Genomic DNA, 27,354 nt, shown 5'->3' with positions numbered 1-27,354 from the left:
CACCCAAACATATAAAATATTTGCACCCAAACATAAAATTGTTTCCACCCAAACATATCTTTGTTTGCACCCAAACATATATATCTTTGCACCCAAACATAAATATCTTTTCACCCAAACATGTATATGTTTGCACCCAAACATATATTTGTTTCCACCCAAACATATATTTGTTTGCAGACCTAAACATATATTATGTTTGGGACAGTTGCAAACATATATATGTTTGCTGCAAAATATGTTTGGGACATATGTTAGAGAGGCCGTTTTTTTTGCGTGTAGAGGTCGCAATTAATTTTAAGAACATGCCTACAATTTTAAATGATTCTCTCTTATTATCTAGTGGGTTAAATGGACCATTACTTTTTTATGAAAAATATAAAAATGTTATTTTTAGTCCATATTTCAATTCCTGCGTGGCATATACGGGCAAGGTAGCCTACATATGGAAAAATAACTACTGACATTCCCTGATGCAAATTGCAATAACGTGTCTGCTAGATAACGGGTCTACTGCCTAATATATAATTGGTTTTGTGTAGAGAACCACAATTTCCTCCCATACTACAAATTGTCTCTATCATGACAGTTCAGTTGTCCAATTGGATATTTATACAAATATTGCAGCATGGGGTCGCTTCGCCACCTCTTTTATACCCTCAGCCTTTAGGATAAAGGCAATATATACAAAATGCGACCAAAGGTGTACCTCATCGAAATAATAGTTTTAGACCCCAAGTATGGTTGGACGAAATTAGTTTCAGACAATTTGGAGTCGATTTAGCCCTGCCCGTTCATCTGTCTCTCTTACTGACAAATATCAGAGATATGGCAAATTGCATTGTATATATATTTATTTATATTAGGTGCATTTCAAAAAGGAACCTGATATTTAAAGACAATTTAAAGATGTAGCAGGAGATGCTAATCAATGTGAAAATTCACAATACTGACATATTGTTTAGAAATGTATCTATATATATATATAAAATAGAAAAATGTTTGTATGTTTGTTTGTTTGTTTGAAATTTATAGACTCAAAAACCGCTGAACCGATCTTGCTGAAATTTTCAGGGTATATTACTACATCGCCTGAAAGTAACACAGGCTATAAAAAGTTTCGAAATTCCGCTCCGATCCGGAGATATAGCATCAGAATCGGAGGTACCTCTAAAAAATTTAAACTTTGTATGCAAATATCTATAGAACGGTTACAGATACAGACTCCAAATTTGAAATGTGTGATGGATTTTAGCCTAAAAATAAATGTACCAAAATATAGCGAAATCGGTCCAGATTTGGATATAGCTCCCATATATATTTTCGTCCGATTTCAAGTATTTGATGTACCAAACACGCTATATATGTCCGATTTCCATGAAATTTGGAATGCGTGACGGAACGTGGCTTATAACAAAATGTGCCAAACTATATCGAAATCGGTTCAGATTTGGATATAGATCCCATATATATTTTCGTCCGATTTCGAGTATTTGATATACCAAACACGCTACATATGTCCGATTTCAATGAAATTTGGAATGTGTGACTAAATTTGTTGCAGAAATGAGTATGCCAAGTTATGTTGAAATCGGTTCGGATTTGGATATAGCTCCTATATATATTTTCGTCCGATTTCATGTATTTGATGCACCCAACCCACTATGTATGTCCAATTTCAATGAAATTTGGTATGTGTGACTAAATTTGTTGTAGAAATGAGTATGCCGAATTATATTGAAATCGGTTCAGATTTGGATATAGCTCCTATATATATTTTCGGCCGATTTCATGTATTTGATGCACCCAACCCACTATGTATGTCCAATTTCAATGAAATTTGGTATGTGTGACTAAATTTGTTGTAGAAATGAGTATGCCGAATTATATTGAAATAGGTTCAGATTTGGATATAGCTCCTATATATATTTTCGGCCGATTTCATGTATTTGATGCACCCAACCCACTATGTATGTCCAATTTCAATGAAATTAGGAATGTGTGACTAAATTTGTGGTAGAAATGAGTATGCCGAATTATATTGAAATCGATTCAGATTTGGATATAGCTCCTATATATATTTTCGGCCGATTTCATGTATTTGATGCACCCAACCCACTATGTATGTCCAATTTCAATGAAATTTGGAATGTGTGACTAAATTTTTTGCAGAAATGAGCATGCCAAATTATGTTGAAATCGGTTCAGATTTGGATATAGCTCCTATATATATTTTCGACCGATTTCATGTATTTGATGCACCCAACCCACTATGTATGTCCAATTTCAATGAAATTTGGAATGTGTGACTATATTTGTTGTAGAAATGAGTATGCCGAATTATATTGAAATCGGTTCAGATTTGGATATAGCTCCTACATATATTTTCGGCCGATTTCATGTATTTGATGCACCCAACCCACTATGTATGTCCAATTTCAATGAAATTAGGAATGTGTGACTAAATTTGTGGTAGAAATGAGTATGCCGAATTATGTTGAAATCGGTTCAGATTTGGATATAGCTCCTATATATGTTTTCGGCCGATTTCATGTATTTGATGCCCCAAACACGCTATGTATGTCCAATGTGTAACTAAATTTCGTGTAGAAATAAGTATTGAAATCGGTGTTGATTTGGCTATAGCTCCCATGTTTATTTCAATGAAATTTGTGCGGTATCTACGAGTATATCTATACCGGAGGAAAATGTTTGTACGTTTGTTTGTTTGAAGTTTATGGACTCAAAAATCGCTGAATCGATCTTCCTGAAACTTTCAGAGTATATTACCACACGGCCTGAAAGTGTCACAGGCTATATAAATCTTAAAAATTCCGCCCCGATCTGGAGATATAGCCTCAGGATCGGAAGTACCTCCAAAAACTGTAGACTTTGTATGCTGATATCTAACGAACGATTATCGATACAGTCTTCAAATTTGGTATGTGTGACGGAATTTTGTCTAAAAATAAATTTGCCAAAGTAATTTAAAATCGGCTCAGATTTGGATATATATTGTCGGCCGATTTAATGCATTTGATGCATAAAACACGTTTTATATGCCCAATTCCAATGAAATTTGGAATGTGTGACGGAATTTATTGCAGAAATAAATGTTCCAAACTATTTTGAAATCGGTTCAGATTGGGATATAGCTCCCATATATATTTTCGGCCGATTTCATGTATTTTCTACACCAAACACGCCATGTATGTTCAATTTTGACGAAATTTTGAATCTTTGAATTGATCCTAGAAATTAGTTTGCCAAATTATATTGAAATCGGATCAGATTTGGATATACCTCCAATATATATTTTTGGCCGATTTCATGTATTTTATGCATTAAACACCTTATATTTGTCCAATTTTAATGAAATTTGAAATATGTGGCGGAAATTTATCTACAAAATTGAAATCGGTTCAGATGTACATATAGCTCCCATATATAATTTCGGCCGATTTCATGTATTTGATGCACCAAACACGCTATGTAAGCCCATTTCAATGAAATTTGGAATATGTGGCGGGAATTGGTCTACAAAACAAATTGGTAAATTATATTGAAAGAATTTCAGTCAATAGAATTTCAGGAAATGCACGAGCGTACAAATCCATTGATACTGTGGCAACTGAAGACAACGCGGTTAACTATCCAGTTGAATTCCTAAGTTCGTTGGATCTTCAGGCTTTCCACCACATAATTTAGTGCTAAAAGTTGGTGTTCCTATTATTTTATTAAGAAACATAGACCCACCTCGCCTTTGCAATGGTACAAGGTTAACAGTAAAAAAAAACTACATAACTATTTAATTGAGGCAACCATTGTTACTGGGAAGTATATAGGTTCAGATGTAATTCTACCCCGAATCCCTCTAATAGCAACAGAAACGCCCTTCAATTTTAAAAGATTGCAGTTTCCTGTACGTTTGACATTTGCATTGACTATAAATAAATCCCAAGGGCAGACTCTTCGTGTATGCGGCCTAAATTTAGCATGTTCTTGCTTTTCTCATGGTCAGCTCTACGTTGCATGTTCACGTGTTGGTAGACCGGCCGATTTGTTTGTTTACGCTCCTGAAGGAAAAACAAAAAACATTGTATATCCTAAAGCATTACAATAAATACTTTACTTTACATTTTTGAATTTATTTCTATCTGATTTTAAAAAAACCGTAAAATTTCAAATGCATATCAATCTAAAGGGGTAGCGAAACGCACCGGGTTCAGCTAGTAATTTATATAATTGTTCCACAAATATCCCAGTAGTGACAAGTGAGGCTTATCTTATATCAATGGATTCATGTTATGTCATTGATATGTGACGTAGTTTTTATCGCCGAATCCGAAAGGCGTGTCCTAGTTGCCACTTGTAGATAAGTTTTTCATGGCTGAAATACTCAGGAAACATCGCCAACATTACTAAGGGGTATTATGTCGCCGTTGAAAATTTGTGGCCAGGCTTGGAAATCGAACCCGGACATTCACCTTGCAAAGTGGTTGCACATAGCTAATTCCTAGATGTTGTGGTGAAGGGTATCACATGGTCGGCCCCGTCCGATTATAGCCTTTGCTTACTTGTTTTGGTTCAAATTGTACACTGTTATACGATTTCCGTGGAAACCCGCGTGAATTTAGTTTTTGCATTCCGAATCTAATAAGCCATGGCGCGTCTAAATCTACCAATTAGGTCAAATTTCGAAAATTTGAAAAATGTGTTTTTTTAATATTTCGAGTATTTAAACGCGATTTGGATTTCACCTTAAATAAATAGGGTGATACACCTGTTTAAAATGTGAGGGAACAGGTATTTTAAAACTATTGGGAATACGGAGATATATTGGTTTTTCCTGAAAATTGAGTGCGATGCTACACCCACGGTCATTGATGGATCGCACTGAAATGACATAGGATAATGTGTTTTTAATGGTGATCATTGAAATCGGATGCACATAAAATGTAAATGCACTTCCTGGAAATTATAGCCATTTTACTGTTTCTTGCACCCTATTATGCAACAGATGCTACATCGTGGTCTTAATATAATGATCTAAAAATGTTCGCCAATAGGAATGCTATAAGGTTACAACCTAATATTTTCCTTATTGCACGAAATTTTGACTAAAAAGAGAAAGAACTCGGAACATTTTTTTCAACTTATCCTATAAAAACAAAAAATAATAAATAATAATATAATTTTTATTTTTTTTTTCTTTTCTTTGCATTTTTGCAAATAGCATGCATATATTGCACCGAACTTCACGCCAGAGGCTTAATTTTATTTCTTACAATCTCTAGATGCTGTTGTAATTTTTTTTATGTATATTTTGTAACCATATGCGCTACTATTTCACAAAATATGTTTGTAAGTTTTTGTCATAAATTTTATATTTCGCGAATCTATTTAGGCATTTCGGGATTATTTTTGCATCATCGCAAAGAGTACGAATTCAGTTAACGTGAATGACATATAGCAGCTCATTATATCAATTTAAAACGCCTATATCTTTTGCGCGCAACGATCAAAGTCAGTTACAAAAACAGATTTGAAGATATTTTTCTTAGTCTATGTACCAAAAATTGTTCATGGAGAATCAAAGTTTTCTCCTTACAGTGACTTAAAAAAATTGACAAAAATTCAGAAAAATACAACTTTAAAAGCTTTTTCTTGCGGAAGCTTTTTTATCAAATCATTTTATAATTAATTTTTATGTAATCTTATGTAAAAACTGAACTATAAAGACTGGTATATAGCCATACGCTATTGTCAATGAATCGTTTCATTGAACTAATTCGTTCGTGAACTATACATCTCTATTTTAAAGGGTTTGAACTAATTATTACTCTGTAGAAATTTTGTTTTAAATACATTTATGTTTATACATATAGTTTATTTATGTTTAAATTAACGCCTTAAAATTGAGATTTGGCCAAAATTCAGTATTAGACTTATGAAGAGTGGTCCGATATTGAAGATAACGATCAATTTGAATAACAATCCGTTTGTTTAATAACGATTTTCTATGATAAAGGAAAACATAAAAGAAATAACTGCAATAGAAAATTTATATGCAATCGGTTCGGGAACTGGTTTTACGGTAGGAGAAAGTGATAAAGCAGTTCTTAATATTTTTTCATGCTCTACACTGCTACGTGGTTATATTTTTGACATTTACAATAGTGTAAAATTATGTCAAATTACGCGAAGTTTCGCAAGCATTGTAGTTAAAACCCTCAAGATACCGAAAATCGGGAAGAACCGTTGTACGATTTTTGGTAGTGACTCTGTTGACGAATGGACCGGTCATAGTTTCTTGCGGTCTCATTAAGCACTACAACATCTTGTCCTAAAACAATGGATTTGTTTGTTTTATTTTTGGACAGACTTATGGATAAATAAACGGACCATTTGCCCTTAAAATCTAATTTTGACGGCCCACTAGGTACTTAATGAGAGTGTTTCGTAGACTGTCATTTCCACAATAACTACTTAATATTTATCTAAATTTCCAAATATAGCTTAAGATGTGTACTTTCAAATGAAAAATATTTGGTATATTTCTTGGAAAATTCAAGAAAAACTGATTTTATCGGGGTTACGTTTTAAATTCTTAATAATGGACTCTTTTGAACGTTAATTTGCTTTCACATACGAAAGTTGTTTACCTTGTAAAAATGATTTTTATATCTGTATTAAAGTCTGATTATGCCAAATTATATACTTTAAAGAGTCGCAAATGATTATTTCAATGCGTTACAAAAGGAAAAATAAACTAATATACCCTCCATACTATGGTGGGGGTATAAACATTTTATATTTCTGTTTTTAAATAGATGACATTTTCCCAATTTTATCACAATTGGGCAGTATTTAGGTGTTTTGTTGTTTTAAATACATCATATCAGGCGAACATACGTATATATGGGAGCTATATACAAATCTGACCAGATTTAAATATAATTTGGCAAATTTTTCTAGTTTTAATTCGGTGACATTTTGCAAATTTCATAAAAATTGGACAGAATTTGTGTGTTTGGTGCACCAAATACATGACGTCATTGTTGTTTTCTCGATTCTCTTGTATTTGTCGCTTTCGCTCATGTATGTGTGTGTGTCGTACGCTTATGGGTACTTTACACGATATGTTTTTGTTGTCACTTTTTATATACAAAATGTATATGCAAAGTGACAGCACATATGTAAAATAACATATTGTGTAAAGTACCCATTAGTGTGTGTCTGTGTGCTTGTCGCACTATTAACCCTGTAGGAATCATGGGGTAATGTATCTACATGTCACCACTTTGTCTACTACTATCGTGACAAAGTCAAAATTTTCCCAGCCAGCATTTTTTGAAAATTTTAATCAAATTTGAGTCTTTTTTGATCCGACTGCATGATTAAAAAGCTGGAATATGAACTCATTTTCTGATCATAAATGACTCCTTTGTAGGGAGGAAAACGTAACCTCAGGCGACTCTTCTAAACAAATCACAAATGAGTCTTCGTCTGCATTAGTTTCGAGTCATTTTTGCCATTTTTATGAGTCTTTAGGGATTCATTTATGAGTAATTTTATTAGACGAAATAAATTAAAAAATGTTCTTTTTATTCTGTTTTGTTCCTTTCCTTTGTTTTATTGTCTTTTCTGCTTTGTTATGTCTTTTAATTATCCTTTATGTTGCGCGGTGGTTAGTATACTGCCCCTTCATTTCACTTGGCAAAACCTGAACATGTGTTGTGTTTGTCTATACACTTAATATTATACGTTACATTTTATCAAAGCTTTATAAAAAGTGTATATGAGAATTATTTACAACCAAACAAAAATAAAACAAAACAAACAGTTTTTAGTCGCCTATCTGTTCAAAATATGATCAGAAGATACATAATTACAATCACTTTTCAAACACCTGCATGACCCTTTTTTATACCCTCAGCCTTTAGGCTAGAAAGGGTATATACACTTTCATACGGGCAAAATGTGCCTCATCGAAATAATGGTTTTAGACCCCAAGTATGTTTGGACGAAATGTGTTTCAGACAATTTGGTGTTGATTTAGCAATGTCCGTCCGTCTGTCTGTCTGTCCGTCTGTCTGGCTGGCTGGTGCGCACGATAACTCTCGAACGGATGAACCGATTCGGTTCAAATTTTGGCTTTCGTAATATTTTGTCCAAACTTAGTTTAAGTTTGAAGATGAGCTATATCGGTCCACTCCTTCATGTACCTCCCCCACAAAAGTTCCAAAATGTTCAGAAAATTTATGGGCACGATAACTCTTGATGGGAGCAACCGATTTGGTCCATACTTTGCACATCGTGAAATTTCTACCAGACTTAGATGAGGTTCCAATATGGACTCAATTGGCCCACTCCTTCGGGTACCTCCCACACAAAATTTCGGACAAGTTCAGTTTAGGACCTGCTCTCGAATCGCTTTGATTTTTATTGCAACAACTTGTGTTCACTTCCCTCCATACGACGGTATAAGTTTTATCAGGGGCAAGTCCATACTTCCTGAGAAAATGGCAGGAAAGTTGCAAAAAGCCCCTATGACACCTTGTGTAGTGGTTGGAGCGCAAGATAACTCTCGAACGGATCTGTCGATTCGGTCTAAAATTTGGCCTTCGTTATATTTTATCAAAACATAGTTTAAATTCGAAGATGGGCTATATCGGTCCACTCCTTCAGGTACGTCACCCACAAAACTTCAAAAATGTTCGGAAAAATTTTGCGCACGATAACTCTTGAAGGGAGTGACCGATGTAATCCATACTTTGCACATCCTAATATATCTACCAGATATAGATCAGGTTCGAATATGGACTATATTTGTCTACTCCTTCTGGTACCTCTCACACAAAATTTAGGATAAGTTCACTTTAATACCTGCTCTCGAATCACCTTGATTTTTAGTGAAGCGATTTGCATTCGCTACCTCCATTACGATGGTAAAAGTTTTTTTCAGGGGCAAGTCCATATACAGCCCGAAAGGTGTAAAAACCCCTATGTCACCATATGTGGCGGTCGGAGAGCACGATAACTCTCGCACTGTTCAACCGATTTGGTCCAACATTTGGTCTTCGTCATATCATATCCAAACTTAGTTTCATGGGCAATACCGGTCCACAACTTTCGGTACTTCTCCCCAATATTTAGAAAATGTCACTAAAATGCTAGGACGATATCACTTGAATGGGGCAACCAATTTGGTCCAAACTTTGGATCTCCTAATGTTTTATCAAAATTTAGTTTAACTTCTAAAATGGTCCATATCGGTCATCCCTAGGGTACCTGCCCAACAAAAGTTCAACATTTGTGTCTTAGTGCAGTTAATTCCTAATCCACATTTTTGTCGGCAAGTTCAAATGTCTAAAAAAGGGCCACAAAATTCCGAAGAGACCTTAAATACATTCGATCTGTCAGTAAGTGAAAGTTTAGCTTCACATTGGCTGAGGGTATATATCTGTCGGCAAAGCCGACTGACACTTTTTTACTTGTTGATTAACCATTTTTCAATTTTCATGAAGATCAAAATGTGACTATAAATAACGAAAAAATAGTCACATTTTAAACGCCTCAATGATTCATTTGTGATTGCTACACATTTGTTGTATTTTAAATTGAACTCTTTTTAATCATTACAGGGAGTCACTTTCGAGTCCCTTTCTGATCATACAAGCGACTTAATAAATTTTTGATCACCAAAGGGACTCTAAAAAGAGTCCGCCATGTGATTTTTGAAGAAACAATCTTCCAAATGCTAGCTGGGTTGTCAACATGTCAACTATTGATACTTTTACCTTAATAAGAAGAAGCATTGTGTATATTAACAGCTCATAGCCCAACGAAGCTTCGTCTTATTTTTTATTCATTTTCTTAATAGTTTGTTGTAAAAAATTTTTGGCGGTTTGTGAAAAAAGTGTTTTTTGAAAAATCAATAAATTAACATGAATTTAACGTGTGATTAAACTTAAGTTATATAATTTTAATAACAACAAGTATGAGCAAAAGGTTTTGTATTGAAATTAATTATTATTTATAATGAATGTGTACAAACAGCAAATCTTACGTTTTATCGACCAAAAACAAACAAACAAATAACTGGGTGTATTAGGCTGTAACTCTGTTATAGCTTACTTGCCAGGAATGTCTCTACCAAGAAAAAATATATAAGCTGTATATTAAAAATGTTCACAATTTTCACACAAAAGTTGTTTTCCATTTAACCCTCTAAATATTATCTGATCGCCATCTCAAATTTCAAGCTTCTTCTTTGTCATATACTCTTACCTTATTTAAAATTTCGAGGCGATCCACTGTGGTCCCAGCCCGCGACAAACGTACAAAAATCGATGTCCAAATCTATCGTAGACACATCAAATTTTAGTATTCCGGCTTTCTTTTTCCAACTTATAACGGTACTAGCTAAAGCAGAGCCACAGAAGTGAGCATTTCCATTTGAAGAAATGGAGACATTGAAATTTTCTTTAACGTAGTGTCGAGTTAAAACACGGTGTGCCTTAACCAAATTTAAATAGAAGGTGCTTACACCTGGGAAGTTTTTGCAGATTCTGAAACTACAATGCTCATAGATGAGAAATATCAAGAAACAAAAAAAAATCGAGGTTCTTTAGGTTTTGACGATTTTGCTTGGAAACCGCTAGTCCTATGTAAATGGGTCTAAATAAAATGTTGTAGCTGTGAAATTTCGCCACAAGATTGCCCTTTATGATATTTCGTTGGTTTTACCGTTTTTGAGATATAGAAGTTCAAATTGAGACAATGCACTGACTGTATCGCCTCCTTATAAAACAATATCATGCTCAGTGCGCCTTAACTAATTTTTGATGAAAACCGCTTACACATGGGAAGATTTCGCGGATTCTGAAACAGCAATGTTCATAGATAAGAAAAATAAAGAAAAAAGAAAATTTCGCAGAAGGGATTTTTAAATAAATCGCGATCAAAATTCACAATTTTAGGGTTTTTTGGGTTTTTACGATTTTGCTTGGAAACAGCAGGTCGTATCGAAATGAGTCTAAGGAAATTGTTGTAGCTGTGTAAATTCTCTACAAGATTGACCTTTAGCTTTTTTCGTAGGTTTTACCATTTTTGAGATATAGAGGTTCAGTTCAAATTTTTAGGTTTTTATCTTAAGTCTTCAAGATTTTGCTTGGAAACCGCAAGTCATATCAAAATGGGACTAAAGAAAATGTTGAAGCTGTGAAAATTCTCTACAAGACTGGATGATTTATTTTTTCCTAAGTTGTACCATTTTCAAGATATAAAAGTTTTATTTGGGAAATTGCAGTAATGACATTATTTTATAAGGAGGCGATACAGTCAGTGCATTGTCTCAATTTGAACTTCTATATCTCAAAAACGGTGAAATCTACCAAAGTATCATAAAGGTCAATCTTGTGGAGAATTTTCACAGCTACAACATCTTCTTTGGTCCATTTACATATGACTAGCGGTTTTTAAGCAAAATCGTGAAAACCTAAAGAACTCCTAAAAATGTGAACTTAAATCGCGATTTATTTGAAAATCCCTCCGGCGATTTTTTTTGTTTCTTGATATTTCTCAACTATGGGCATTGTAGTTTCAGAATCTGCAAAAACTTCTTAGGTGTAAGCACCTTCCATTTAAAATTAGTTAAGGCGCACCGTGACAAGTGATATCACAAAAACGTAATGTGTAAAATTACTATAGTAAGAAATGGAAGTTAGAGTTTATGGTATTGTTATTGTTTTTAATTTATAACATCATAAAGTTATATCTTTATTTTCTAGTAAAATTGATCTCTTTGGAAATGTATTTTTGTGAGTGTTTTTTATTTAATATTGTAAAAATAAATAGACTTTTAGTACCTTGGATCCTCGCGGATCCTCACGTTATTTTTATTTAAATGTTATTTTATTAAAATGTGGAAGTGTCCAGAATTAAGAAAAAATGATCTCGCCTGCCGAAAGTTGCCGAGCGGCATTCAGTTTTCATTATACTGAGTATACTCGGAGTTTTGTGAATGTTTAGAACAGGGTTTTTGAGTGTTTTCAAGCAATCGGTGTTATTGTTTTGCATTTTGTTTCGATCTTATTTTATAAAAAGTGATGTTTTTAGGATTACAGTATGAATGTATGTTTTCACATTTGTATGTTTTTGAAATATGGTGTTCAAAAAACTTTGTCAATGCCAGTATGGGACATACGGTATTCGAAGAAATTATAGCAAACCTTCAGGTGGATGTTGCGGGATATTATTTCTCTAAGATGTCAGATCATATACACTATCTCTGCAAAAGAATTTCAAAAATCTGGATACAGGACAAGATAACAAAAAAATTGATAAACATTATGCAAATTGGTTTGCTATAAAAGACACGATTATTTTTGAAAGATACATGCCACTTTAAGAATTATCTGCCGTTGAAAGTAAAAACGCGGAAGGCCTGCTGTAGATTTAAGTTCCACACATAAAATTAAACAACGTAGAATGGTTAAATTGGGCAGCAGGAACACCTGTGTTGTCTTGTTTACTGTTTATATATCCTGGTACATTTTAGTCGATCTGGAAACTTTCCTAATCGAGATATCCTGTAGCTAGTATTTATTGCAATTTATAGTAATAGATGCCAATCCTCCCGACTAAAAAATAAAACATCTTAGGACATTGTTTACATCTAATATCGACACCTCCAAATAATAGTATGCTAAGTCTAAAAAGTGAGTTTTGCAGGAGAAGCTCTCAAAGTTTGGAAATTTTTTTGAACATCAATACTATGCTAAGTCAATATTTGTTTATAACTTCTGTTCGGATTGACCGATCATTACCAAAATTAGACAGAGTTTAAGTTAAAGGCCGTTCGACACCTCCAAATAATAGTTTGCTAATTCTGAAAAGCGAGTTTTGCAGGACAAGCTCAAAAAGTTTGGAAATTTCTTTGACCTTTAGTACTATGCTAACTAAATATTTGTTTATAACTTCTGTTCGGATTGTCCGATCATTACCAAAATTTGACAGAATTTAAGTTAAAGGACGTTAAATATAAAAATATAAAGAACTTGAAAACATGCTAAGTCGACTTAGCATACTATTGTTTGGAGGCGTCGATATAATCTGGTACGCCCTTGGTCCATATGTTAACCCACCTAGTAAGAATGTTCTGTGCCTCATATTGTTGATACTTGTTGCCAGTTAATCCTTGTCAAGAATAAAATTCATAAAATGCCATGAATTTTACAAAGTTTTTGTAGAAAATTTAGGTCAAATACTTAAATATGACAAATATCGGGAGTTAACATGATATACGACTATACCAATATGTGGACATATATTGATGAATTTTGGCAAGAATGTTTGATACAGATTATAAACTCGAAATGTCAAATTGCAAGACATTCAGTTAGAAAATATGGCCAAAATCGTTAAATTATAAAAAACGGGAGGTACGTCTATATAGGGGATATACGAAAACATGGACTTCTATCGACCATAGACCTACGCAAGATGTTTAATACCACCAAAGAACACAAAATGTCAAATTACAGCGAATTCACTTCGAAAATATAGCCAACATCTTGAAATTAATAAAAAACTGGAAGTACCGATATGGGGGGTCTATACCTAGGAGTGGACCAATCCTGACGATTTTTGGGGAAAATTATCTTCTAGTCAATACGAGTTTACGGCCAAATTTTCAAATCGATGTCTTGATTATAAATATTTTTGTCGCTCTCTCCCATACACGCTAAACCACAGTGCGATCGGACTATTATTGCGTCCTACATAGCAGCTACAAAATCGGATAAAATTTATGTTTTTGGTCCATTTCACCCGCTAAATATTTCACGATCATCACCAATTAAAATAGCGACCTATTCTGATGTGAAACCGAACTCCCTACCAAATTTCGTAACGATCGGTCCATAATTGCTGGCTGGAGTTTGATTACAATTTATAATGGACAGACGGACGGAAGGACGGACGGACACACATCACAAAATAGATTTATATCGCCGAGATATGAAGATTGGTATACCACATTTGGGGTCTCCGACGAATATTTCGCGGTGTTACATGCATTTTTACCAAAACAAACTTATAATACCCTTTCCACATAGTGGTGTAGGGTATAAAAACATTAAATTTTACTGTCTTTTGCCCATTCTGACCTGTTAATATTATCCGACCATCGACAAAATATATAAACTTCTTTGTCTTTGGGACCCCCACCAACCCCCAAAATTTCGCGAAGACGGACAAACATGGCCAGTTTGACTCAGCTCGTCAAGACTTTCACTTTTGGCGCTTTGCTACCCCGACTAAGATAAAATATAATGGAATGCTATAATTGTATTAACTTTTTTACTATTTTAACGTATAAATATAGGAGATATGAAGGCGTTCTCTACCCATTCAGGGCTGTTATGGAGCTACTATGATATTTTTGTATGTTTCAGGGGGTAACACGCCTCCTAAAGCCTTTTCGACTATAAGTATTCCTACGTAGGTTAAACACACTCACACTATTAATTTCTCTTTTTTTCTACAGATTGGATTTAGATCTACCTGCGTGAATTAAATTAAGAATAAAACCAGGTTTGAGAACCTTAAGCTTGAGGATAATTGTAATTTATTATATAGATGGGACTTATTTTTTCCAGTCATATACATATTAACATATTGTGATTTATTAAATTACTCTTAGGAAAACTTCCACTTGTATTAATAATTTTTAGTCAAATAATGATTTAGATATATCATAATAAAACATAATTCTTAAGAAGTCTCTCAAAGATTGATATTTAATAGCTGTAGCCTTGGTCAATTCCTTCCTATTTATAAGTTCTTGTGTATATAATGATGACTTCTAAGTCTCTTCAAAATCTCATTGAAATTGGACATACATACGTAACAAAAACATGAAATCGACCGAATAAAATAAAATACCTCAAATCGGCCGAAAATATATATGGGAACTATATTCAAATCAGAACCGATTTCGTTATAATTTGGCACATTTATTTCTAGAATAAATTCCGTGACACATTCCAAATTTCAGCGAAATTGGACATATATAAAGTGTTTGGTGCATCAAACACAGGAAATCGGTCGAAACCGAACCGATTTCGATATAATTTGGCACATTTATTTCTAGTACAAATTCCGTGACACATTTCAAATTTCAGTGAATGTGAATATATATAGCGTGTTTTGTGCATAAAATACAGAAAATAGGCCGAAAATATATATGGGAGCTATATCCAAATCTGAACCGATTTCAACATAATTTTGCACATTTATTTCTAGACCAAGTTCCGTCACATGTTCCAAATTTTATTGAAATTGGACATTAATAGCGTGTTTGGTGCATAAAATAAAGAAGTCGGCCGAAAATATATGTATATGGGAGCTATATCCAAATCTGAACCGATTTGAATATAATTTTGTACATTTATTTCTACATCAAATTCCGTCACAGATACCAAATTTGGAGATTGTATCTGTAACAGTTATAAAGAAATGTGCATACAAAATCTAAATTTGTTGGAGGTACATCCGGTTTTGAAGCTATATCAACGCGGAATTTCAAAAAAAAAAATATAGCCTATTTTCATTCCAGGCGATGTAGCAATGTACCATAAACATTTCAGGAACACCGGTTCAGCGGTTTTTGAATCTATAAGGCACAAACAAACGTACAAACATTTTTCTATTTTATATACATACATAGATGAATGTCTCGACGAGCTGAGTCGATCTGGCTATGTGTGTCCGTCCCTCCGTCTATCCATCTAAACCTTATAATCACGCTACAGGTCGCAATTTTGATCGGAGGGGAATAAGCCTATTGATTTTGGTGATGGTCCGATAATATTTAGGTATGGGCAAAAAACTTATTATTAGAAAAAGTCGACGTTTTTCCAAATCGAATATCTCAGCTTCTATAAGGGGTATACCAAAAGCAAAACCTAACAATGAAAGTAGAAAATATCATCTCTCTAACGATGTAAACTAGGTTGTCGTAGGTGGTCAAACAACGAATATTTCGCAATAGTCGCTAATGAAACCAAGCTTTTAATTTTTGGGATTTTAATTGTAATGACGAATATCGCAGCTTTGGTTGGAAACCTTCTAAAAGCAAAGCCTGATAATGAAAGTAGAAAATCCCACCTGTAGAATGATACAAAGTAAGTTAGCGTAGATGGTCAAAGAACGAAGTTATCGCAGTAGCCAGTAATACATCCCATTTTTTTTTTTTTTGAAATCACGCTACAGGTCGCAATTTTGATTAGATCGTCACGAAGTTTTGGTGGTTAATGGGGGTCCGTGAGGGGAAGAATTTTAATGATTTTGGTGATAGCCGTATATATTCAGGGGTCAGAATGTGGAAAAAATGTATTTGGAGAAAAAGTCAACGTTTTATTTAAATGCGAATATATAAGCTTCTACACGCAGAAAAATGTATGTTAGAAATAGGTTTAGATCCAAACAAATATATGTTTGGGACTGGTTGCAAACAAATATATGTTTGGATCCAAACATAATATGTTTGGGTCCAAACAAATATATGTTTGCAACATTTTGTAACATATCTCAATTTGATATGTTTGGGTAAAACATATTTTTTTATGTTAGAACATTTTTTTCATGGGTGGAGAGAGGATGTTTGCCAACGAGAGTAATAACAGTGCTCTCGCGGCTGTGGAATGCTGTTTTATAATGAAGAGTTGTGTGTATTGTATAATAGAAGGCGTAGAAGCGAAGAAGGGGGCTTTGGTGGCATGTATGCGTCAAACTCGTGTGTTTCTTGTTTTGTTGTTGTTAACCAACTTAGCTGGCGAAGAAGAAAAGAAGAAATGGTATGAATTAGGTATATTTTTTTTTTCTTCAGTGTTTTAGTTGCCTTTGTAGAGTCAAGACGGTAAAGTGAGTGAATAAATCAGTGTTTTGTGTTTTCTTAAAAAAATTGTGCTTTTTAGTAAATTAAATGCCCAATACATTTTATAATTGGAAATTTTATAATTGAATCAATAAGGTGAATGGAAATATTTTATTGGACAAGGAAGAAAAAGCATTTAATATTGGTAATTACATACATACTTATATATATTTGAAATATGGCATATCCATATTTATTTATTACATTACATAATCATTTGATTCTAGATGCCGATTCCCCGCTGATGATTTCAACTATGAGTACAATTTGTTTTATTTCACAACTAAGGAGAAGCGTTCAACTACGTTTCTATATATTTTTCCTTTTTAAAAGTGTGACTATTTACAAATTATTTCAATCAGTTTTTCTTTTATTAAAGTGTGTTATGTATTTCTTTGGAATTTTGTATGTACCTATGTGTTTGTTGTTCTTTTGCCTTTCAATAAAAAACCACAACATTTGTGTGTATACTATAGAGATAGCCAGTGAGTTCTTACTGAGAGCAAGTGAGCACACATTTTAAAGTGTTTTACATTGAATTTTACGCTCCCTTGCTCTCAGTAAGCGCCCAATGGTGCATGTGTTTGTTTTTTTTTTGTGCCTTTTGGGTTTGTATTTTTTGCACCCAAACATAAAATTATTTCCACCCAAAGATATCTTTGTTTGCACCCAAACATATATATCTTTGCACCCAAACATAAATATATTTGCACCCAAACATATATATGTTTTAACCCAAACATATATTTGTTTCCACCCAAACGTATATTTGTTTGTTGTAGTGGGCGTATTCCAAAAGGAATGGAAGAAGATAAGATTTCCTTTACATTGTTGCAAAGTAGGTTGACGTAGGTGGACAAACAACGGAGATATCGCGAAAGTTGGTAATGCATCGCATTTTTCCATTTTTTGTAATCACGCTACAGGTCGCAATATTGATAGGATCGTCACGAAATTTTCGTGGTTAATAGGGCTCCCAGGAATGAGCAAAAAACGTATGTGGAAAAAAAATCAAAGTTTTATTCTTATATCAATATCTCCGCTTTTAGTAGTCGTATTCCAAAAGGAAATCCCGTCAATGGATGTGGAAAATATCACCTTTATTATGATGCATCCCACTTTCTGAGCTTTAAAATGTTGCGAATTGCGATACCAAAATTGGTGAAAAGCTTGTGATGATGAAAAAAGACGCTGGGATATCCCAATTTCCAATTTATGGAATTTTATTTCCATGTCAGATATTTCTGCTTCTGTTGGTCATGTTCCACCCGAGGGTGTTTGTCAGTTCTCCTACCGGGCGCGTCCCCATCGGCGGGTAGGGGGAGGCGGATGACCGTACTAATTTGTTCTAGATTTAGGGAATTCATTTGTGATTAAACCTAAGGACCACGTAACATACCATCAAAACATTCTACAGGTAACAACGGGAGAGTCAATGGATAACATTGTATCGGACCGTAAACCTGAAACATTTCTAGCTGCCTCATGCGAGGCATTAATTCCAGACAGAGACTCGTGGATCGGCGGAAATCTAGCACAAATGCCGACTGGAAACTGTTGTTATACAGACGGCTCAATGCTAGGTGGGAGAACGGGACTGGGTCTCTTTATTGAAGAACCAGAGACCGAAATATCTCTTCGTTTGCCGGATCACAATACGGTCCATCAAGTGGAGATCTGAGCGATCACAGAGTGTCTGAACTGGCTTAATGCCAACACGAGGCCAACTACTGTAAACGTCCTTACGGACAGTAAAACTGCAATCAAAGCAATAACATCCAAGACAGTAAAATCACAAACAGTCTTGGATTGTATAAATTCGATCAACAGCTATACTCAGCATGGCACGGTGCGTATAATATGGGTACCGGGACATGCGGGGAATAGAGGTAATGAGATAGCAAATTCTCTGGCAAAAAGGGAAGGGAATTAGCAACCGTAAACTTGGCGAACGCAAAGCCACTAAATGCGTCTAGGCTAGAGTTAAAAAATTGGACAAAAAATACCCACTTATCCCTATGGAATAGAGAGGAATTAGGGAAAACCACATAAATCCTATGGGGAGACCCAAATGAGGAAAAAACTAAAAACCTATTACTGCTAGGTAAAGCAGAGTTGAGTAGACTTACAGGAGTTCTTACAGGTCACCTGGGTTTACAAGCTCATCTGCAAAAAATTAATTGTGCAGACAACAGCGTATGCAGGGCATGCGGAGAGGATGATGAAACATTGGAGCATTTTCTCTGCCAATGCCCCGCTTTCGCAAACATCAGATTCCAGTTTTTAGGGAACGACGCAATACCAGATCTTAATCAGGTAATTGTAGACGACCTAAAACAATTACGGGATTTTGTTAAGGGAACAGAGTTCCTTAATTAATATATAGTAGAGTCCCCTTCTTCAAAAAACTTAGACTAGAGCGCACAACAGGCCTACTTCATGGCTTATGTGTATGTCCACCAGGACATGTGGCGAGTACTCGCCCCTCTTTTCAACCTAACCCTAACCTAACCTGGTCATGTTCCAAGTATAGAGCTTGATAATGAAACTAAACCATCTGAGCTTTATTTAATACAAAATGTTGCATTTACTCGTATGGTAAAAATCTGAGTTATAGCAAAAGGCGCTAAGGTATCACAATTTTAATATCTTGAAGTTTTTGCTTTAATTACAAATACCACTGCTTTTATTTGGTGTATTAAAGACATGTAAAATTCTAATCGAGAAGACCAGAAAAGCTTTCAATCAGTACCAAGTAGATGTCTACAGTAGTCAAATATAAAATTAAATATTAATTATTTTGGTTTCGGTTCGCCTTAAGTCTTAGGTATAAAAGACAGATAGGTGAAAACTTTAGTATCTCCCTAAAAGAAATTCTTGCTAGTGAAAAAGTTATGCACAGGGGAAGTGGTATAGGGTATCACATAGTTGACCCCAATGTACAATAATCTAGAAGGTAGGTCAGGTTGCAAAAATGTGAAAAACAAGGCCTGGGTGTATTTGCTTATTCTGTCAGACTTACTATAAATCAATGCTCGGCAATGTCCCAATAGAAAATCGAATAAAAAAGAAAATCGAATCGTTGATGACATTTTCGTCGACGATTCGTTGATGAAATCTATGAAATTGTCATGTACGACGATTTGCATGACCATGTCCTGCATTGTTTCTTGGTAACAAACCCAAACAATTTTCAAAAAAGCGAGCTTTGAAATATTTATGAAAATATTCAATTTCTAATAAATTTAATGTTATAAAATCATAAAATTTGGAAACCGCGTCAGATGTATTATTCATACAAAGTGCATTAACTAAAACGGTAAGTAAGAATAAGTAGATTAAATTACATTAAAAGTAATTGTAGTTATTTTTAAATACGTGTATTAAGTTGAAGAGTCGTGTACGAATTGGAAATGTCGTGACGATTCATCAATGTTGCCTTAAAGACACTTTCTATTGGGTAAAAAACGAATTTTGTTTGATGCGTTTGTTGTGCAAAAATTGATGATACAAAAAAAGAACGCGGTACGAGCTAAATTATAGAAAGGATGAATAATTTATGAAGAATATTTATAATATATCTGTGGTAAGTATTGATACATTTTTTGACACAATTCATTATCGCGTAATTTCATTAAAATTTTATATATTTTATTTCAGGAACTTTTGAATGATATGCAGAACACACGGACCAAATAAACATAAGTCGCTGTATCAAGTAGTCCCTCTCAAGTTTCTGTACCAAGGATCAAGATGAACCTATCATATCCATATGAACAAATTTTGCAATAAAGTGTGGCTAATACATACATACATACATATCTACATTTACCCATTTATCTGACTTTAACTTACTAGTAATTGTGACTATCATTTCTGACTACCGAAATGACTGGTTACTGGTAATGCAATGAAGGACAATTTGGTTACTCAGGACTATCGAATTGACTGGTTACTGGTAATGCAGTGAAGAGACAATTGCCTTTCACATGACTATCGAATTGGGTGGTTACTGGTAATGCAGTGAGGAGACAATTGACCCCTTCCTATGACATCCCCATCTTAAATTCACCAGTCTATAGCATTGCGAGTAGATTGGGTGGTAACTAGGGGTGTTTACCAGTAGCCAGCAAAATTGCTAGTTATTCTCTAGTTACCCGAACAACTGGGTTATTTTAAAACAAACACAAGTACAAAATAGGTATGTATTGTTTGCCGAGGACTGGTTTAAAACCCAATAGAAATTGTCTTTAAGACAACATTGATTAATCGTACACGACATTTTCAATTCGTTCACGACTCCTTGCAGGCAGCCCTTTGTGATCGTTGACGACAAGTGTTAAGCGACAAGGTGAGCGAAGCTGTCGTCGACGACGACTACGAAGACAAAAACCCCACTTTTCATTTACGATCCTTTTGCAGAGATAATTTTATTTACATACATAAATATGTTTTTAAAATTGTTAACTTTATTAACATACAAAATATAAGCAAGACTTTTAGACAAATTCTGACTTCAACTTACTAGTAATTTTGACTATCATTTCTGACTATTGAATTGACTGGTTACTGGTAATGCAATGATGGGACAATTTGGTTTCCTAAAATTATGGAATTGACTGGTTACTGGTAATGCACTGAGGAGACAATTGCCTTTCACACGACTATCGAATTGGGTGGTTACTGGTAATGCAGTGAGGAGACAATAGACCCCTTCTTATGACATCCCCATGTTAAATTCACCAGTCTATAGCATTGCGAGTAGATTGGGTGGTAACTAGTTGTGTTTACCAGTAGACATCAAAATTGCTAGTTATTCCCTAGTTACCCGAACAACTGGGTAACTGTTTGAAAGAATAAGCAAACCAATAGATAAAAATTGTAAACAGCTGTTTGCTAAGGCCTACCTTGTAATGATTGTACCATGGTCGGCCCCGTCCCGACTATAGCCTTTGCTCACTTGTTTTAAAATGTTTTTCTTTTCTAAAGGTGTGTAATTTTTCGAGTCATGATAAATTAAACATATTTTGGCACCGCAGCGTAATTAAAGAATAAAAATAAAAAGCATCAAAGACCTGAGGCATGGATATCAAAAGGGATCACTTTGTCAGGCTCTTATCTTCTAAACCGCTAAGAATTCTGGTTTGCTTTCAAACTAGATTTCAACCGTTTTTGGTGGATAATGTATAACATTTCGTATCCACTAGAAGAAAACGAGGACCTATTCTATATTATATTCTTACAGGAGTTTATGTATAACCTTAGCGAAGATAATTGTATAAAGTGGCAGAAATATTTAATATAGTACCTAAAATCTGGAGGTACCTTTCTATGGGAACTTTATCTAAACGTGATGATATGCAGGAATAGCTATATTCTGAAAGTGATTAATTTAAGTGATATTTAATGTAATGTTTTAAACACGAACGGACTGTTTCATAATACGATACGAATTCAAATGCGTTCGAGCTACTACAAAATATACAAAGAAGTAAGAAAGTGATCTAGTCGGACGGCGTCGACCATTTAATACCCACTACCACTATCTCTGGGCATTAGCATTCGGCGGAATTTCTTTTCAATGATTGTGTCATTTGCATAAATGATAAAATACCAGAGATGTACAATAACTTGATGTATTACATTACTTCTGACCAAAACCGGAAAGTTCTCTATCATAATAGAGACATTTTGTAGTATGGAAGGAAAATGTAGATCTTACAGACAAACAAAAAATAATAATGAAACCAACCTATATGCTATATTCCGTTAACTAACCGCTACGTGATATTAATGTGTATCAAGGAAAAGGTTAAGAATTCCTTTTTCCATATATAATTTACTTTGTCGATATATTTTCTGTCTAAATTAAAATATGGTCCAAAAAATTGCCTATTTTTCATAAAAAAAGTTATGGTCGATTTCATCAGCCAAATACTTACTATCCGATCATCATCCAAAATTATTGACATCTTCCTTGGTCCAACCTTTAACTCGTGGAAAATTTTGTCGGTATTAAGCTATACCTCCGATCTTTAAAGTGATTACAATTACTCTACAAACAATTAAAACTGTGGGATCTATGTTTATTTTAGGCTAAAACTATATTATCTGAGTGGAACGTGTCTTCCAGTAATAAAGATGTATTGTAAACATGTTAACAATTTTCATACAAAGGTGTTGGTCTATTTAACCCGCTTGATATTATCTATCACGTTGATTTGTAGGCATCTTCTAATAATCTCAACCTTTATTTAAAATTTCACGCTGATAGGACTATTATTGCAACCTACAGATCAGCTACCAAATCGGGTAAAAGTTTTGTTTTTGGTCCATTTTACCACTAAAAATTTCATGATCATCACACTTATCATTTCTGTTCTGGTCGGAACCCGACCTCCATACACAATTTCGTGGCGATCGGTCCTAAATTGGGGTCTGTAGTTTGACTACAATTTTTAGTGGACGGACGGACATACATCGCTAAATCGTTGTATATCGTCGACATATGAAAAAGGGCATGCGAAATGAGGGGTGTACGACGATTATATCGTGGTGATACATGAATTTTGACAAATCAAACTTCCACATTGTGTCAAAAATTGACAGTCCCAACATTATGTACAGTCAACCAAAAAAGTCTACATACACCCTATAATTCTCGAGTTTTAAGGGTAAGGAAACATTCCCTAATGAACAAAATTAAATATAACAAAAATATATTCCATAGTATGAATAACGGTCAATTCTATAAAAATTAAAAAAATAATAGGGGAAGTGGGAGACTTCGCTGATATCTCGTTGAAGCGGACCCTTGCAGATTTCATAGAGTTTGTTACTTTATAAAACCCCAGAAAATACAGTGGGACGGATAATTTTAAAATAATATTGTACATTTCTGATTGAATTAAGGTCCAAAAATTATATCAGACCTTATTACAAGGTAATTCGAAGGCTTCTGCATGTAATTTGCCCCTTGGAATGCTGTGAAAACTAAAAACTTTATGAGAAAACTCAGGAATTCGTATATTTAGCGAAGCTCAGGAGCATATATTATCCACAGAAACAACTTCAAAGCGCTCTAGGATCTCAAAATTATTGGTCCCACTGTACTTTCCGGGGTTTTATAAACTACCAGACTGAGAAACTCAAAGAAATGTGCAATGGTCCGCTTTAACGAGCTATACGCGAAGTCTGACCTTAAATAACGGCAATTAATCCAGAAATATGTTCCTGTTTAGTCAAAAACATATCATGGACGACCAAAGACGTTCGATTAAGCAATAAAATGTAAAATTTGCTTATTCCATAAATTTTACGGTAATCTCAATACTTCATTGGAGTGTATGTACACTTTTTCCCTATTAATTTTTTAATTTTTATAGAATTTACCGTTATTCGTATTATGGAATATATTATTGTTGTACTTAATTTTTTTCATTAGGGATATGAAATAGAAATATGTATTGGATTTTCATAAAAATGTTTCCTTACCCTTAAAACTCGAGATTTATAGGGTGTATGTAGACTTTTTTGGTTGACTGTATGTATATGTGAAAGGACTCGCGAACGGAAATGATCTTAAAGCTTCTTTTTAGCCACACACTTTGAACTCTTTTAATACGAACAATTTTGTTGTTACCGTCAGGACCTAAATAATTGAAGCAATCCTTCATCTTATACATGCTGTAAAAATTAATTGCAGATCATCCGAAAAATCATTACAGATTTTTTCATAAATGCAAGAATTTTATAAGGTTTAGCAAGCGTGGGATAATAACATGACAAGTTATTGCAAGAAGCCTTAAAATTGAAGTGTAAAAAGTGAATAGTAAGCATTAATGATCCTAAACGCCACAAAAAAAGCAAAATAATCCAAAATATCCTGTCAGAATAAAAAAAACTAAAACCTTGAAATCACTTCTGTAGTGGAATTCTGTAACTCATTTTTTGATTACCGACAAAAATCGGTAAAGTTAAAATGCAAAATTATGAATTAAAAGTGCAAATAAAATCGGACAACACTATTGCTATCGGTAGGATTTAGCGACAACTTTATTTTCAATACAAAACTCCTTAGGTCATGTTAGCTCGATTAAAAATTCAATTAATTAAAAACTTTCATAAATAATGACTTTCGTCCTAATAAGACAACAATAAATAAAAATTCACAGCAGAGCCCGGCTGCCCCGGCTGAGGTTTGAACCTGGGTCCTCTCCAACAAACGGGATCTTAGCGTTCTAAGCCACTGCCAATCTATCAGAAAACTCCGAAATGGAGGAAGTATCAAACTTCCGAAATGGAAGGCACTACAATTCATGAAGAAAACCCATCTTCGATTGTAAATGTGTATGTATTGAGAAAGGTTTCTAGACAAAGACACTAGGTTGACTTGATAAGTAAAAGGCTTCAAAAATACATCATATCTGCAAATTTGTAATAATGGTTGTATAAATAGAAGTTATCAAAATCAGCATTTGTTGAATGTGTGGTGACTTCGCTAGAATTCACTTTTTCAATACAAAACTCCTTCGGTTATATTAGCTCGATTAAAAATTCAATTAATTAAAAACATAAGTTTTGTTTCTAACTTACCGACAAATTTCTTTAATGACAAAAAGTGGACCTGAAAACAGGCACCTTTAAAAATATTATACTCACAGCGAAACGCATCACGTAATTTGGTGGTTGTGTGGAAATCTCTTCGGCTTTATTTATGTGTGCAAAACGCCTTCGAACATTTAGCTCAGGTGGGGAGGGGCGAATTTTTTATACTCTCCACCAAAAATTATATAATAATGTGGCTAAAACATTGAAAATATCGGGCGGTACTGATCTATAGGGGCTATACTACAACGTGGACCTATACCGACTGGTCTATACAGAAATATGTTATAGATCCAAAGGAGACTAAATAATGTTTGTGAGAATAATGTTGTTAAAACTTCATCAAAGTGGTGACCTGCACGATAAATTTCTAGAAATTCCTATCTAGTTCGGTAGGCCAAATTAGAACTAAATACCAAATTTTAGCCATTTCGATGTGATAAAGAGAATCTATAATACATTTGACTAAAATTTTATCCATCTACTTCAATCCGTTCGGATGTTAGAGTGATTTCCACTGACGGAATGACGAACGTGGGAATATCGATGTAGAATATTGTGGACCTATATAGCGCATCCATATCGAAAGCTCTAAGTATCTTCTATACGTTTTACCAATATATTATCCAACTAATTCAATCTGTTCGGATGCTAGATTGCTTTCCACAGACGGACGGACATGGCTTTATCTATGCATGTAAAATTGGTGATCAAAAATATTGTACACAGAGAAAAAAACGCCTCTCTAAAATACTATTGCAGCAAATATATATTTGCTTGTAACATATGTTTGGGTCCTGCAAACAAATATATGTTTGGGTGCAACAAATTATATGTTTGGGTGCAAACAAATTATATGTTTGGCTGGAAACAAATATTTGTTGGTGTGCAAACAAGTACAACCCCAAAAGCCACAAAAAGGGAGCGAGGGAGCGTAAATTTCAATGTAAAACACGTTGATATGTATGCTCACTTACTGTCAGTAAGCGCTCACTGGCTATCTGCAACATATACACACATTTATAAATGGTGGTGGTTTATTGAAACGCATAGAAATAAGCAACAACAGACACATAGGTGCATAAAAAATTCCAAATAAATACATAACAGACTTTAATAAAAAAACTGAATGAAATAATTTATAAAAAGTCGCACTTTTAAAAAGAAAAAAATTATATAGAGACATCGCACGGTGCGCCTTAACTTATTTTAAATAGAAGTCCTTACACCTGGGAAGTTTTTGGAGATTCTAAAACTACAATGCTCGTAGATGAGAAATATCAAGAAACAAAAAAAAATCGCCGGAGGTATTTTCAAATAAATCGCGATTTAAGTTCACATGTTTAGGGGTTCTTTAGGTTTTCACGATTTTGCTTGGAAACCGCGAGTCCTATTTGAGTGGGCCTAAAAAAAATATTGTAGCTGTGAAAATTCTCCTCAAGATTGGCCTTTACGATATTACCGTAGGTTTTACCGTTTTTGAGATATAGAAGTTCGAATTGAGACAATGCACGGACTGTATCGCCTCCTTATAAAACAATTTCATTACTGCAATTTCCCAAACTAAACTTATATATCTTGAAAATGGTACAACCTAGGAAAAAATAAATCTTCCAATCTTGTACAGAATTTTCACAGCTTCAACATTTTCTTTAGTCCAATTTTGATATGACTTGCGGTTTCCAAGCAAAATCTTGAAGACTTAAGATAAAAACCTAAAAATTTGAACTGAACCTTTGTTTCTCAAAAATGGTAAAACTTACGAAAAAATCTAAAAGTCAGTCTTGTAGAGAATTTTCACA

Source organism: Musca autumnalis, unplaced genomic scaffold, assembly GCF_047663935.1.
Source record: "Musca autumnalis isolate F117 unplaced genomic scaffold, ASM4766393v1 scaffold_1, whole genome shotgun sequence".
NCBI lineage: Eukaryota > Metazoa > Arthropoda > Insecta > Diptera > Muscidae > Musca > Musca autumnalis.
Note: the sequence above shows the minus strand (reverse complement) of the source record.